Raw genomic sequence first — 15,790 nt, 5'->3', positions numbered from 1 at the left:
TCTCGCACATATCAAAATTCAGTCAATTTTTCCTAATTATAAAGGTAACACTTTGTTATGATTTGGTCGAATCCCCCTTATTCCTTAGTAGCTCATTGATCTTGGGCCATTGCCTAGCAACATAAAAAAATCGAAGGGAGGGGGGATGTGGCGAAATTTCACGATCTTTTAAATTGCAACTGATTTGTTTTCAATCCAAAGCAGCAGCAAATTTTGCTCTACGTACCAAAAGTAACATAGCTAACATAGTCCATCCAACTTCCAAGCTATATGTCGGGGTCAAATTTAGCCTGTCACCATAAACACTGATTTCTCAATTCATTTACTTTGAAATTTGAACAGATTTGGAAGTTAAAAGCTTATTTTCGTTTTGGTTGGGGTGCACCACACCCAGGCTATAGTGCAATGCCCGGGGAACACACGAGGACCCAAGTGGCAAGCCAATGAATCCTTCCCCATAAAAATTAATTTAATATCATTGTGGACTTGTAGTCCACGTATCAGATATTAAACTGATAAGAACAGATACTACACTTGATCTTAGCCAAAAGGCCGAGAAAGGTATGAGTTGAAACGGAGCCTTACCCCTGCTCTTATACCCGTCCGACAGGTTCTGCCGAGCTCCGCAAGCGAGGTGGGACTAATCTGACCTTGAGGGTTTGTGTTTGCAGTTTATTAACGTTTTGACGCAGAAGCCCAGCAGTGCGACAGAAAGCCTCAAAGCCCGTAGGTTTAAAAGCCCACCAATACGGCCTTGTAGTTTGTTGCCCTGAAAATTTGTACAGTATTTTTTAGCTTGCGACTTGTGTCTTACAAAAGATAGGATAGAAAGGAAAGAAAAAACATGACTTGGTGGGAATTAGCTTGAACATTCTCAGGGCCAAGATTTCCGGTCTGCGCAAACCAACTCTTGCACACCAATATGCTATGACCAGGCACCGAGGCTCGAAATCCCTCACTGGAACGACCTTCCCTTGGACTCCGGCACCCGAAGCACGGCGAACACGAGGATGAACGCTCTCACGACCATGTAAGACGTGAATCTCCATGCATGCAGAGATTGTTCAAAGAAAGACATGTGAATTTGCTTCAGGTTCCATTGTTCAGAATGAATCTTTCTTGGTCAGGCTGGCGAGAGGGGGGGCACAAGGGCAAGGGCCGAGCAGTCACGTGATAGCTCCATCCTAAACTTCGATTTAACGAAGTCCTTCTGAACTGAAACTCCTGATGCCAACTGGGAGGATCTGAAAATGTTGATTCAGCCAGAGTTGGAACTGACGAATTCAGAGTACATCGCTAATGCATCGGTTGCGTAATTAGAATACTTGCTCTGAAGTTTGAACTATAGCATTATTAACCAGTGGGGAAGGGCTGCAGAACATGTCCAAATTAAGGCCATCATCCACGACATCACGTGTTGCACAGCTATAGAAAATGTGCAGAAAATAAAATTATACTAGGCTGAAAATACTTCAGAAGGATTTCCAGGTCAATAAGAGGAAAACAAAAAACAGAGTGCAAGTGCTTGCCTTTATATCATTCACTTCCGTTGTGATGTCAGTCTCGAAACCCCTCAAAACTTGCAGAGAAGTCTTGAAATCTTCCATCAAGTTCATCTTCCCCTGGAGACGGATGCGTAAAAAGAATGCCATTACAGATTTCAGAATGATGCTCTGTTTCTAATATAGAACTTGAGCATATAACCACCAACCATCTTGGAGGCTCTGGAATAAAGAATATGCCAGGAATCAACAATGTGCAAGGCAAGGTTCCCGAAAGACTCCAGTGGTGGCGCATTCAGGCAGTGGCCGGTGTGCCAGGGCTCCTACGGTGGCACTGCTGTTACGGTTGGTCGCCGGATCTAGGCGGCTAGATCTGGGGCTTTGAAGGCGGTCGAGACAGTGCACAAGTTGTCGGGTGGATGTCTTGGGACGGATCCGAGTGAAAACTTGGTCTTCGGTCGTTGGCCGGAGCCGGTGATGACGATGCCCTTATCATCGTTTCCTTCATGAAGGCATCATCGAGGTACAAATCCCAAACCCACCCAATACCTCCGGGGTAAACCCGGATGACGGCGGCATTCATGTGTCGTTATCCCCTTGGGGGCGGCATTCTTGGAGATGCACTCGGGTTCGAGGGACCAGTGGATGGCTTCTTCGGTGGAGCGGTGTTTCTTTCTACATATTCATGGCGGCGGCCCTTGGCGGCATGGAGCAGCGGAGGCTTAGCGTCAGAATGGATCCATTCTTGGTCAGGCTGGCGAGAGGGGAGGGGAGAGCACAAGGGCCGAGCCGTCACTTGATAGCTGCATCCTAAACTTCAAATGAACGAAGTCCGTTCTGAACTGAAACTCTTGATGCCCACTGGGAGGATCTGAAAATGTTCTTTCAGAGTTGGGAACTGAAGAATTCATAGTACTTCGCTAATGCATCGGTTGCGTATTATTAACAACGGGGGAAGGGCGGCAGAACTTGTCCAAAGTAAGGAAATAAAATTATATTAGCCCCCTTGCTCTCAACTATAGTATTATTAACGACGGGAGAAGGGCTGCATAAATCATAGACAGACAAGGAAATAAAATTATTCAAGGCTGAAAATACTACTTCAGAAGGATTTCCAGGTCAATAAGAGCAAAAGAAAAAACAGAGTGCAAGTGCTTGCCTTTATATCATTCACTTCTTGTGATGCCGGTTTCAAAACCCCTCAAAACTTGCAGAGAAGTTTCGAAATCTTCCATCAAGTTCATCTTTGCCTCGAGACAGATGCATAAAAGAATGTCATTACAGATTTCAGAATGATGCTCTGTTTCATATATCGAACTTGAGCATATACACACTAGCCATCTTGGAGACATTGAGATGAGGAATATACCAGGAATTAACAACGCACGGGCAAGGTTCCTGAAAGACTGGATACCAGAGATTTGCATCAGAAACCGGGTGTCATAAATTAACCGAAAAATCTCACAAAAAAGAGGGAATGAACTGCAAATTGGTAGCGGCAAGAGCAAACTTCAGTAATATGATAGGTGTTTACTTGCATTACCTAGTACTGCCAGCAAGCTCCAAGGAACAGACATGCCTAGCACATAGGCCAAGCGGATACCAAGGGTGACAGATAACTTGCAATCTGCACAAGAGCAATCAAAAAGTTCAAATCACTCCTTCCACATGTGTGTTTCCCGCTAGCGCAACAAGAACCAAGTATTTCTATAGCCGGTAGACCAATGAATTTATTTTATCCGATGCTGATGATTTCCTTTTCCATTCCAAAACATGAAAGTAGGGATATAAACGGCTTGAATTCGAGTGACCTAGACTAAACTTGGCTCAACTTGTATTATGTATTATAAAACCTGTAAGCGAGCTCATTTTGACTTTAGCTAGAGTTCAAGTTGCAAACTTGTATTATGTAACGACCTGGTTGATCTTGGGCCTTTGCCTATAAAAAATCAAAGGGAGGGGGGATGGGGCAAAATTTCACGATCTATTAAAATGCAACTGATTTGTTTACAATCCAACTTCCAAGCTATATGTCGGAGTCAAATTTAGCCTGTCCCTTGCTTAAACACTGATTTAATAATTCATTTAATTTGAAATTTGAACAATAAGATTTAGTCAAGTTAAAAGGTTATTTTAGTTTTGGTTGGGGTGCGCCACACCGGGGCTATAGTGCAACGCCCGGGGAACACGCGAGGACCCGAGTGGCAAGCCACTATGATGAATCCTCCCTCATAAAAAATAAATTTAATATCATTGTGGATATATAGTCCACATATCAGATATTAAACTGATAAGAACAGATACTACACTTGATCTTAGCCAAAAGGCCGAGAAAGGTATGAGTTGTAACACAGCCTTGCCCCTGCTTTTATACCCATCCGACCACCTATGCTGAGCTACGTAAGCCGTGTGGGACTAATCTAACCGGAAGGTTTTCTGTCTAATTTCAACTAGCTTGATTACCGTTTGGGCCCAAAAAGCCATCTATGATAGAAAGCCTCAAAGCCCACAGGTTCAAAGGCCCAACAATACGGCTTCTGCATGGTAGACGACAATTTTGGCATATTTTCTCCTTCATCATGAAAATAGGTTTTAGGTTTCTGCGTATGACGGACCACTGTATCTCCTCCAGGTTGCTCTCATAATCCCATTTGTCTCCGGCACCCGAAGAACCACCACCATGTACGACGTGGTAGTACCTGTAGAAATTATCTGTAAAGATGATGAACATGTGAATTTGCGTCTGGTTTCATGGTTCAGAATTAGTCCTTGGTCAGAAACTCAGAACCTCGACTGAACGAAGTCCTTCTGAACTGAAATCGTACCGAAAGGCCTCCAGCTGAGCGGCAGGTTCACCATCATCGTCTTCGTGAAGGAAGTGGGCATGGTGGCGAGCGTCGCCGTCACGAAGCTCCCCGCGAAACTCTTGATGCAGACAGGAAGGATCTGAAAATGTTTGTTCAGAGTTGGAACTGAATAATTCGGAGTACTTCGCTAATGCATCGGTTGTGTAATTCAAATGCTTGTTCTGAATTATAGTAGTATTATTAACGAGGGGGGAAAGTCTGAAGAAAATGTCCAAATGAAGGCCATCCACGGCATCACGTGCTAGACAGCCATACAAAATGTCCAAAATGTCTTGCGTGACCAGCGATCTGATCAGGCTTAGATGCGGCAACGGCCTGGCGATGACAAGGTCGCTTCATTCCACATGCGCATTGCCTGGTTAGCGCGAGAAGAACCATGTTTTTCTATAAATGGTGGACCATTTTTATACGACGTTGACAATTTATTTTTGTTCATTCCAAAACATGAAAGTAGGGATGCAAACGGGTTGAATTTGATTGACCAATCTAAACTTGGCTCAACTTGTATTATAAAACAAGCGAGCTCAGTTTGACTTGAGCTAGAGTTCGAATGCAAACAGAGAAGGCTTGGAGCTAGGGTTCGTGCTCGGGCGGGACAGATCTATGCCCAAGGCGGATCGGAGCTGGACAGCTGGTGCTTGGGGTAGGTGAGGTTGGGCTCGGCGCGGGATGTGCTCGCGAGTGGCGTCTTCCTCTCGCTGGTGCAGTGGGAGTTGGTGGTGGGTGTGGCATCGCTACTTGTGTTGTCGGATCGCCGCCGAAGGCCAAGGACATGGCGTTGTGCGTGCTCACCTGGGCCAAGGCCGGAGGGCTAGGGTTACGACTTGCTCGACAACGGACATTGGTTGTCCTCGATTCGTGCCTCCTTGTCCACCGGGGCTGGCTGGAGATGCAGGTGTGGGCACTTCCTACGGTGGAGGCGCTAACCCAGAATCGATGGCTGATGCAAGGCTAGGAGTGGATGGAGGTGTCCACTCTTCCAACTGTGGTGGGTGTGCTGTGAAGTGGACGGATGGCGGTGTTTCAGACCTGCAGGTACTATGGCGACGGTGGTGGCTTCCCTCTTGGTCGTGTGGGCGGCGAGGGGGCAGCGTCAGGTGGCTCAGGCTCGTCGTCTGTCGTTGCCAGTGGCGACGCCCAAATCCGGATTTGGGAGTCTGGGATCGTCACAGTTATCGTGGTGTGACACGGTTGAGCTACCGAGCGGAAGCTCCACGCTTTGTGCCGATTGTGGCGACGCTCACGGGCACCACTCTCTTCTTAATTAAAGACGTCGTTGTGGTTCTCCTCTTCGTGTCAGGGTTTCGGGTGAAAGCTCATGTCCGCTTTGGACTCGGCGGCAACGACGCTTCACGCCGTCTTTCCCTCCTGAGGGCTTTGCCGTGGAGCTTAGGTGTGCTGGGGCGTAGCGTGGTGTTGTATCTAGTCCTTCCTATGTTCTCTTCGATAGCGTAGTTGTGTGTGTTCTGTGTGATCAGGTTATCCTGGGGCATGCTTTGTAAGAGGGTTGCCTCTCCATTTTGTCTTGTGTACTTTGTTCGGTTGTTTATTTATATATAAAGCAGGCAAAAGCCTGTTTCAAGAGTTTGAACTCCAGAGTTGGATCATACTCGGTCAGTAACAACCTCGAGCCCATCATGAGTCATTTTCAAGACAAGTAAGATAAACTTGTGTGTGTCTGCGCGGGTATGTGTGTCCGTGTGTGGGGGGAGGGGGAGGGGACAAAAATTCTCGCATGTATAAAAAAGCAACCAAAATTTTCCTAAATACAAAGGCAACATATTGTTATGATTTGGTCCAATCCCCCCCTTATTCCTCAGTAGCTCATTATTTGTACTGAAGATAACATACTACCTACGATGCTAGCTTAACCTATATGTAGTCAAAATTGAGCAAGCTAGACTTGGAGCACCCTCCCTCGGCTCATATTTCAACCGAGATACAAAAAGGAAGTTTGTACCAACTCATTTCTTTTTGAACCAAACCAAAAAAATGAGTCGACCTTATTGGGCGCAAACTTTGAACGGAGCCCTACTCCTTGATAATGTTTCTACAAGTAGGCGCCAGACTTCAAAATGAGTGAATTCTGGATTCTCGAAAAGAAAAGGGAAATCCCTGCAAAAAAAAAGAAGGAAAAACTTACTTATGATCTTTGGGTCGTGATTAGCAATTTGAATCAGGTTCAGCTGCAGCAAGGGCTCAGTTTGACTGAGCGACATTGTTGTTTCACAGCTCATTTTATTTTGAATTAAATGATAAACAAATCAAATTGCAAGTTGAGTCAAATATTTAATTTCGTTTTGCTTGGGGTGCGCCTCACCCGAGCTGTAGTGCAACGCCCAGGGAACACGCGAGGATCCTAGTGGCAAGCCACTATGATGGATCCTCCTCCATAAAAAATAAATTTAATATCGTTGTGGACATGTAGTCCACATATCAGATATTAAACTGATAAGAACAGATACTACACTTGATCTTAGCCAAAAGGCCGAGAAAGGTATGAGTTGAAACAAAGCCTTGCCCCTCATCTTATACCCGCCCGAACAGCTATGCTAATCTGCACAAGCGATGTGGGACTAATCTAACCGGGAGTTTTTTCTATTTGATTAGCTTGATTGCCGTTTGGGCGCAGAAACCAAAAAGAGAAGACTGGGCCTCAAAGCCCGGCCCAGCCGTACAGCATCGGCAGGAAACACACGGCCTTTCTGGGGCTGCTCGTTCCCGCTGAAAATACGATTTTCTGCATTTGTCTTACACAAAAGATACATAACAGAAGAAGAAAATAATGTGACTGGTACTACTGATTCCACTTGGCGGGTACTAGCTGCAAGGTTCCAAGAGCCAAGATCGCTGACCGTGCAAACCAATTCTTGCCTGACATACGTTTTTTACCCTAACTTGAGGAGCTACACACCATATGCGACGACCGGGTGGCACTGCGGATCGAGACCGCTCACCGGAACAACCACTGTATCTGCTCCAGGGTCCTCCCCTTGGTCTCCGGCACCCAAAGCACAACGAACACTAGGGCGAGTGCGCTCACGACCATGTACGACGCGAAGGTCCCTGCATAAATTGTTTATAGAGATGATGAATGAACATGTAAAAGTTCATCAAGTTTCATGGTTCAGAATTAATCCTTGGTCAGGCAAGTGGAGAGAGCAGAGGCGCAGATTAGCAGGTTCGCCGTCATTGTCACCCTGAAGGAAGTGAGCATGTTGGCCAGCGTCGCGAAACTCCCCGCGAAGCTCTTGATGCCGACCGGAAGGATCTGAAATGTTCATTCAAAGTTGGAGCTGAAGAATTCAGAATACTTCGCTTATGCGTCGGTTGTGAAATTCAGATGCTTGCTCTGAATTGTTATTCACATCTCTCTGAATTATGGTTATCTGAATGCTCTTAAGGGCAATGAGAGGCCAGCACATTATGAGCCATGGAATGGTACCCATGCTCAAGGAGAGGCTGAACTAATAACAAGGAATAATTAGGTATAAATCTGTGCGATATCCTGTGACTTCAATTTTTTTTGCCAAAGTGAAACTTGTAACTGTCAGGTTGGTTATGTACCAAGCACCTCTCCTACTATTCCCATCTAATTTAGCAAAGGTATCATAATTCCACCAAAAAGCCGTGCCTCGAACTTGATATGCCTGAACGAGAAAAAAGCACCGGACATAACTCACCTGCACCTCTGAATATTCTACTTGCATAAAACAGTATGCCATTTAATAAATTTTGTAGTACTAGAAGGCCAGTTCATCTCTGCCCAAATGTAGCATAACTATCATTTAAAGAAATCTAGTGGTTTTGGTATGTAATGAACTAAAAAGGTGAAAAAGGGTATGGAAATTACTAGTAAGGGAGTTCGGTACTTCTTTTGATCTAACTCCTTAAAACGGGCCATTGCCTTTTTGTTTGCAGATGCTACGGCTCTCTGCACAACAGCAATCAAAAGTTCAAATCTAAAATCGAAGATGTTGTATCTACAAGAATGGCATACATATTGACATATTTCCAATGTTCAGAAATAATACTAGGCTGAAAATAATTCAGAAGGATATCCAAGTCAATAAAACAAGAGAAACAAAAGTGCAAGTGCTTGCCTTTATATCATTCACTTATGATGTCGGCCTCGAAACCCCTCAAAACTTGTAGAGACCTCTCGCATCTTTGCCTGAAGACAGATTTGTAAAAAGAATGTCATTACAGATTTCAGAATGATGCTCTGTTTCATGTATTGAACTTGAGCATATACACATCAGCCATCTTGGAGACTCCGGAATGAAGAATAGACCAGGAATCAACAATGTATAAGGCAAGATTCCTGAAAGAATGGGTACCAAAGATTTGCATCAGAAATCTGGTAGTCATAAACTGACTGAAAACTCTCACAAAAAGAGGGAAGAAACTGCAAAACGGTGGCAGCAAGACCAAACTTCAGTAAAAAGATTGCATTACCTAGTACTGCAAGCAACCTCCAAGGAACAAACATGCCTAACACATAGGCCAAGAAGATACCAAGGGTGATAGAAAACTACATAACGACCAATTGCACGGTGAGCTTGACATGAACAATCCATATACTTGTGACTGAGAAGATATCTCTGCTATGTATACAGGCACCTCGTTCACGGATCCTCTTGTGCTTTGAGGAGATATTTCTGCTATGTATATAGTTTGATGGCAGCGCATAATTCATATTACCTCTGTCCCAAATTCTTCTCTTCAATTTGTCTAGATACGGACACATTTTTTACTAATTCCGGGTGGAGGGAGTACGTTGGCAGTAAAATAAACTGGAATAAACAATGAACCATTCTGCATCCCGTGTATTCACGTCTTAGAGAACATTCCTTTTTTTTTGTTGCCAAGTTATCTTTCTTTCTAAATATTTTTCAAGCATTGAAGGAAAATACCAAGAACCATGTTTGAAGCCCAAGGAACAAGGCAAGTAAAAAGATTAATTTAGTTTTGGTTGGGGTGCGCCACACCCGGGCTGTAGTGCAACGCCCGAGGAACACCTGAGGACCCTAATGGCAAGCCATTATGATGGATCCTCCCCCATAAAAAATAAATTTAATATCGCTGTGGACATGTAGTCCACATATCAGATATTAAACTGATAAGAACAGATACTACACTTGATCTTAGCCAAAAGGCCGAGAAAGGTATGAGTTTTAGCGGAGCCTTGCACCTCCTCTTATACATGTCTAATCGGTTCCTCTAAGCTGCGCAGGCAGTGTGGGACTAATCTAACCTTGAGGACTCTGTTTCATATTATTACTGTTGGGGCGCATAAACCCAACAATAAGAGAGAGCCCATATGTTTAAAGGCCCAGTCGTATGGCCTCAGCGGGACTTCTGGAGCCGGCCCATACGAGGGTGACCGTGCTCACCACCTGTACTACGTCAATATCGCTGCTTCTCTAAAAAAACGTGAATGTCTTGCATGTAGAGATTGTTCAAAGAAAGGAATGTAAAATTTCTTCAGATTTTTGGTCAGGATCATTTATCCAGGCAGGCAAGATAGGAGTGCAGAAGTCGTAACCTCCAGCGCTCCAGCTGAGCAGCAAGTTTTGCCGTCGTCAGTGCCAAGGAAGAGAGCATATGTTGGGCGTGCTGAAGCTCCCCGTGAAACTCTTTATGCCGGCAGGAAGGATCTGATAATGTGCACTCATAGTTGGAACTGAAGATTTCAGAGTACTTCGCTAATGCATCGGTTGTGTAATTCAAATGCTTGCCCTGAACTATAGTATTATGATGAAAAAAATGAATAATTCATTAGTATTGCTCACCTTTATAAAACGTTTGCCCCTGTGTCAGTCCCACGGACAATTGTTCGGACTTGGTAAAGGTTGTTGCAGCACCTGTAGGAGAATAGAGAACTTATGCGGACCAATTTACTATGTTTCCGTCGTTGAAGTTAGTCAAAGAAGCCACGTGGATTGGCCTGGGTCTTCTTCGGCTAATGAGACCTCGATCCCGAATCCTTCGTAGAATCTTTTTGATAGACACCTCTATCTTTTTCTTCACAAAATATATCCAAAATTCAAGGTAATATAAGAAATATAGGACTCTTTATTCAAAAAAAAAGAAATATAGGATCCTTCACTACGTCTTTTGGGGCTAAAAACACTTTTGTCTATTTTAATGGTGTCCCGGCTAGGTGGCATCTCAGCACATCGGCTCCCCGCCTATAATAAAATGCCAACCTTTATCTGCTATTGTGCAATAAAACTCAAGTTTATGGAAACTATAATGTGTTGTTTGCATGTAGAATTGAATTCTTGTTAGATATATATACTCTTCATTGCTTGATCAAGATAAGGATTTAGGTTGTTTCGCAAAAAAGAAGAAGGATTTAGGTATGTTTCGTTCAGAAGGTTCAGGTATAGTATTCATGGTGCAACATGTGAATTTATTGACTCGCAGGAAACCTGAAAGCAACATGCAGCATCATTACATATCATTTATTCATGTATTTAGAAAATACTAAAGTATGGATCATTTTGCAAGCCGATTTTTGGGCAGTGTCTACTTTTTCTGCACGATCCTTTCTTCCCATCAAATATTTGTGCGTGCACGGTCCAGACTGCATACCAGCTACTTCTTGTTTCGGCAACCGTTAACTAGCTCCTTTCCCATGCCGGATGAATCAACGCCTTGTCAATCTGGGAAACAGGCATGTAGAGATTGTCCAAAGTTGGACATGTGGATTCGCTTCTGCAGGTTCCATGGTTCAGAATGAATATATTCTTGGTCAGGCTGGCGAGAAGGGAGGGGAGAGCATAAGGGCCGAGCAGCCACGTGACTTAAACTTCGATTGAACGAAGTCCTTCTGAACTGAAACTCTTGATGCCCACTGGGAGGACCTGAAAATGTTCATTCAGAATTGAGAACTGAAGAATTCAGAGTACTTCGCTGATGCATCGGTTGTGTAATTAAAATACTTGTTCTGAAGTCTGAACTATATTATTATTAACCGGGGGGAAGGGCTGCAGAACATGTCCAAATCAAGGGCATCATCCACGACATCACGTGTTGCACAGCTATAGAAAATGTGCAGAAAATAAAATTATACTACGCTGAAAAATACTTCAGAAGGATTTCCAGGTCAATAAGAGAAAAAAAAACCGAGTGCAAGTGCAAGTGCTTGCCTTTATATAATTCACTTCCGTTGTGATGTCGGCCTCGAAACCCCTCAAAACTTGCAGAGAAGTCTCGAAATCTTCCATCAAGTTCATCTTTGCCTCGAGATAGATGCGTAAAAAGAATGTCATTACAGATTTCAGAATGATGCTCTGTTTCATATATCGAACTTGATCATATACACACCAACCATCTTGGAGGCTCTGGAATAAAGAATATGCCAGGAACCAACAATGTGCAAGGCAAGGTTCCTGAAAGACTGGATACCAGAGATTTGCATCAGAAATCGGGTGTCATAAATTAACCGAAAACTCTCACAAAAAGAGGGAATTAACTGCAAATTGGTAGCAGCAAGAGCAAACTTCAGTAATATGATAGGTGTTTACTTGCATTACCTAGTACTGCCAGCAAGCTCCAAGGAACAGACATGCCTAGCACATAGGCCAAGCTATAAGGCCAAGAAGATACCAAGGGTGATAACTTGCAGATGCTACAGTAATCTGCACAATAGCAACCAAAAAGTTCAAAAAACCTTCTTCCACATGTATGTTGCCCCGCTAGTACAACAAGAACCAAGTATTTCTATAGCCGGTAGACCCAATGAATTTATTTTATCCGATGCTAACGATTTCCTTTTCCATTCCAAAACATGAAAGTAGGGATATAAACGGGTTGAATTTGAGTGACCTAGACAAAACTTGGCTCAACTTGTATTATGTATTATAAAAGCTGTAAGCGAGCTCATTTTGACTTTAGCTAGAGTTCAAGTTGCAAACTTGTATTATGTAACGACCTGGTCGATCTTGGGCCATTGCCTAGCAAGATAAAAAATCGAAGGGAGGGGGTATGGGGCGAAATTTCACGATCATTAAAATGCAACTGATTTGTTTTTCAATCCAAAACAGCAGCAATTTTTACTCTACGTTCCAAAAGTAACATAGCTAACATAGTCCATCCAACTTCCAAGCTATATGTCGGAGTCAAATTTAGCCTGTCACCTTGGCTTAAACACTGATTTCATAAGTCATTTAATCTAAATTTGAACAATATGATTTGGTCAAGTTAAAAGCTTATTTTAGTTTTGGTTGGGGTGCGCCACACCCGGGCTATAGTGCAACGCCCGGGAAACACGCGAGGACCCGAGTGGCAAGCCACTATGATGGATCCTTCCCAATAAAAAATAAATTTAATATCATTGTGGACGTGTAGTCCACATATCAGATATTAAACTGATAAGAACAGATACTACACTTGATCTTAGCCAAAAGGCCGAGAAAGGTATGAGTAAAAACGGTGACTTGCCCCCGCTCTTATACCCGTCCGACCACCTGTGATGAACTGCCTAAGCCGTGTGGGACTATTCTAAGCGGGAGGTTTCTATCTGATTTCAACTAGCTTGATTAACGCTTGGGCCCAGAGACCCAGCTAGAAGACAGAAATCCTCAAAGCCCACATATTCAAAGGCCCAGTAATACGGCTTCGGCATGATACACGACAATCCTGGTTTTTTTTTTTCCTTCATGGAAATACGTTTTAGGTTTCTGCGTATGGCGGACCACTGTATCTCTTCCAGGTTCCTCCCATAATACCATGCAAAAAAAAGGTTCCTCCCATAATCCCATTTGTCTCCGGCACCCGAAGAGTGACCACCATGTACGACGCGGTAGTACCTGTAGAAATTGTTTGCAAAGATGATGAACATGTGAATTTGCGTCTGGTTTCATGGTTCAGAATTAGTCCTTGGTCGACTGAATGAAGTCCTTCTAAACTGAAATCGTACCGTACCGCAAGGGCTCCAGCTGAGCGGCAGTTTCACCATCATCGTCATCGTGAAGGAATTGAGCATGTTGGGGAGCGTCGCCGTCGCGAACCTCCCCGCGAAACTCTTGATGCCAGACAGGGAGGATCTGAAAATGTTGGTTCAAAGTTGGAACTGCATAATTCAGAGTACTTCGCTAATGCATCGGTTGTGTAATTAAAATGCTTGCTCTGAATTATAGTATTATTGACGAGAGGGAAAAGTCTGCAGAAAATGTCCAAATGAAGGCCATCCACGGCATCACGTGTTAGACAGCCATAGAAAATGTCCAATATGTCAGATGCGGCAACAGCCGGGCGATGACAAGGTTGTTTCCTTCCACTGTCACATGCGCATTGCCTGGCTAGCGCAACAAGAATCATGTTTTCCTATACATGGTGGACCATTTTTAGACGACGTTGACAATTTATTTTTGTTCGTTCCAAAACATGAAAGTAGGGATGCAAACGGATTGAAATTTGAATGACCTATCTAAATTTGGCTCGGCTCGTATTATAAAACAAAGCGAGCTCAATTTGACTTGAGCTAGAGTTCGAATGCAAACGGGGAAGGCTTGGAGCTAGGGTTTGTGCTCGTGCGGGCTATATCTTTGCCCGAGGCGGATGAGGATTGGTGCTTTGGGTAGGTGAGGTTGGGCTCGGCCTGGGGTGTGCTCGCGAGCGGCGTCTTCCTCTCGCGGGTGCGGCGTCTTCCTCTCGCGGTGCGGTGGGAGTTGGTGGTGGTCGTGACATCGCTGAACGAAATTGCGCCGATGGAGGCAATGCTACGAGCGCTGCTCTCTTCTTGAACGTCATTGTGGTTCTCCTCTCCGTGCCAGGATTTCGGGTGAAAGCTCATGTTCACTTTGGACTCGGCAATGGCAACGCTTCGCGCCGTCTTCTCTCCTAAGGGCATTGTTGTGGGGCTTAGGTGTGATAGGATGTAGCATGGTGTTGTACCTAGTCCTCCCCATGTTCTCCTTCGGTAGCATACTTGTCTGCGTGATTCTACTATCCCGGGATTTGCTTTCTCAGATGACTAGCACTCCGCTTTGTATCGTTCACTCATTTGCTTTGTTTGTTTGCTGCTTATATATAAAGCGAGGCGAAAGCCTGTTTCGAGTGTTCGAACTCCAGAGTTGGATTATCCTCGGTTTGTAATGACCTCAAGCCCATCATGAGCCATTTCCGAGACAAATAATATAAACTTGTGTGTGACTGTGTGGTGACGGGCCGCGGGGGTAAGGTGGGGGGGGGGCACAAAAATTCTCGCACCTATTAGCTCATTTTGTGTACTGAAGATAACGTACCTATGAGGCAAGCTCAACCTATTTCTAGTCAAATTGAGCGAGCTAGACTTGGATTACCCTCCCTCGGCTCATATTTCAACCGATATACAAAAAAGGATGCTTGTACCAACTCATTTATTTTTGAACCAAACCCAAAAAAAACGAGTTTGACCTCATGGGGTTCACAAACTTTAAACGGAGCCCTACTCCTTGATAATGCTTCACCAGTAGGCACCAGATTTCAAAATACTCCCTCCGTTCCTAAATGTAAGTCTTTGTAGAGTTCCACTATAGACTACATATGAAGAAAAAGAGTGAATCTACACTCTAAAATGCATCTATATACATCTGTATGTGCTTCATAATATAATCTCTACAAAGACATATATTTAGAAACGGACGGAGTACTTGTCTACAAAAAATGATTACGAGTTTCGTAACCAGTGAATATTGGATTCTTAAAAACAAAAGGGAAAACTAACTTATGGAAAATTGCACGGTATCCAGTGAAACAGTGAAATCTTTTCCTTGTAAACCATCAAATCTACTCCCTCCGTCCGGAAATACTTGCCGGACAAATGGATGTATCTAGATGTATTTTAGTTGTAGATACATCTATTTTTACCCATTTCTTCGACAAGTATTTTTGGGACAGAGGGAGTATAACGGACGGCACAAATCAGTACTAATTAGCAGATCACCCCCTCTACTATCCAGCATCAAGGTGGAAAGAGGAAAGTCCTTTTCATGACTGTATTTGTTTGCTGTGGATCTAGGCAAAAAAAATTCTACGGAGGTACCTCTTTGGTTGTGACTGAGAGCTAGGCCATTGTGGTTTCACAACTCATTTCATTTTGAATTAAAAGATTTAATCAAACAATCAAACTGCAAGTTGGGTTAAATCTTTAATTTCACCAACAAAAAAAGGGTTAAATCTTTAATTTGGTTTTGGTTGGGGTGCGCCACACCCGGGCTGTAGTGCAACGCCCGAGGAACACACGAGGACCCTAGTGGCAAGCCACTATGGTGGATCCTCCCCCACAAAAAATAAATTTAATATCGTTGTGGACATGTAATCCACATATCAGATATTAAACTGATAAGAACAAATACTACACTTGATCTTAGCCAAAAGGCCGAGAAAGGTATGAGTTGAAACGGAGCCTTGTCCCTCCTCTTATATCCA

At 43.8% G+C, this 15,790-nt stretch overlaps 6 non-coding genes across 6 annotated transcripts; all 6 read right to left on the bottom strand.

The window, feature by feature from the left end:
• Positions 1 to 374: 374 nt before the first annotated feature.
• Positions 375 to 565, bottom strand: LOC123150604 (U2 spliceosomal RNA). Its single transcript, XR_006475235.1, has one exon. It is a non-coding gene; the product is annotated as a U2 spliceosomal RNA (small nuclear RNA).
• A 3,080-nt stretch (positions 566 to 3,645) lies between these two features.
• LOC123150576 (U2 spliceosomal RNA) lies at positions 3,646 to 3,842 on the bottom strand. Its single transcript, XR_006475222.1, has one exon. It is a non-coding gene; the product is annotated as a U2 spliceosomal RNA (small nuclear RNA).
• Positions 3,843 to 6,673: 2,831 nt separating this feature from the next.
• LOC123150557 (U2 spliceosomal RNA) lies at positions 6,674 to 6,870 on the bottom strand. Its single transcript, XR_006475192.1, has one exon. It is a non-coding gene; the product is annotated as a U2 spliceosomal RNA (small nuclear RNA).
• A 2,474-nt stretch (positions 6,871 to 9,344) lies between these two features.
• On the bottom strand, positions 9,345 to 9,541 carry LOC123150561 (U2 spliceosomal RNA). Its single transcript, XR_006475195.1, has one exon. It is a non-coding gene; the product is annotated as a U2 spliceosomal RNA (small nuclear RNA).
• A 3,062-nt stretch (positions 9,542 to 12,603) lies between these two features.
• Positions 12,604 to 12,800, bottom strand: LOC123150567 (U2 spliceosomal RNA). The gene has a single exon (XR_006475198.1). It is a non-coding gene; the product is annotated as a U2 spliceosomal RNA (small nuclear RNA).
• A 2,756-nt stretch (positions 12,801 to 15,556) lies between these two features.
• LOC123150579 (U2 spliceosomal RNA) lies at positions 15,557 to 15,753 on the bottom strand. The gene has a single exon (XR_006475230.1). It is a non-coding gene; the product is annotated as a U2 spliceosomal RNA (small nuclear RNA).
• Positions 15,754 to 15,790: the final 37 nt, after the last annotated feature.

Source organism: Triticum aestivum, chromosome 1B (genome assembly GCF_018294505.1).
Source record: "Triticum aestivum cultivar Chinese Spring chromosome 1B, IWGSC CS RefSeq v2.1, whole genome shotgun sequence".
Lineage (NCBI taxonomy): Eukaryota > Viridiplantae > Streptophyta > Magnoliopsida > Poales > Poaceae > Triticum > Triticum aestivum.
The sequence above is the reverse complement of the archived record's forward strand: the minus strand, read 5'-3'. Positions and strand labels throughout refer to the sequence as shown.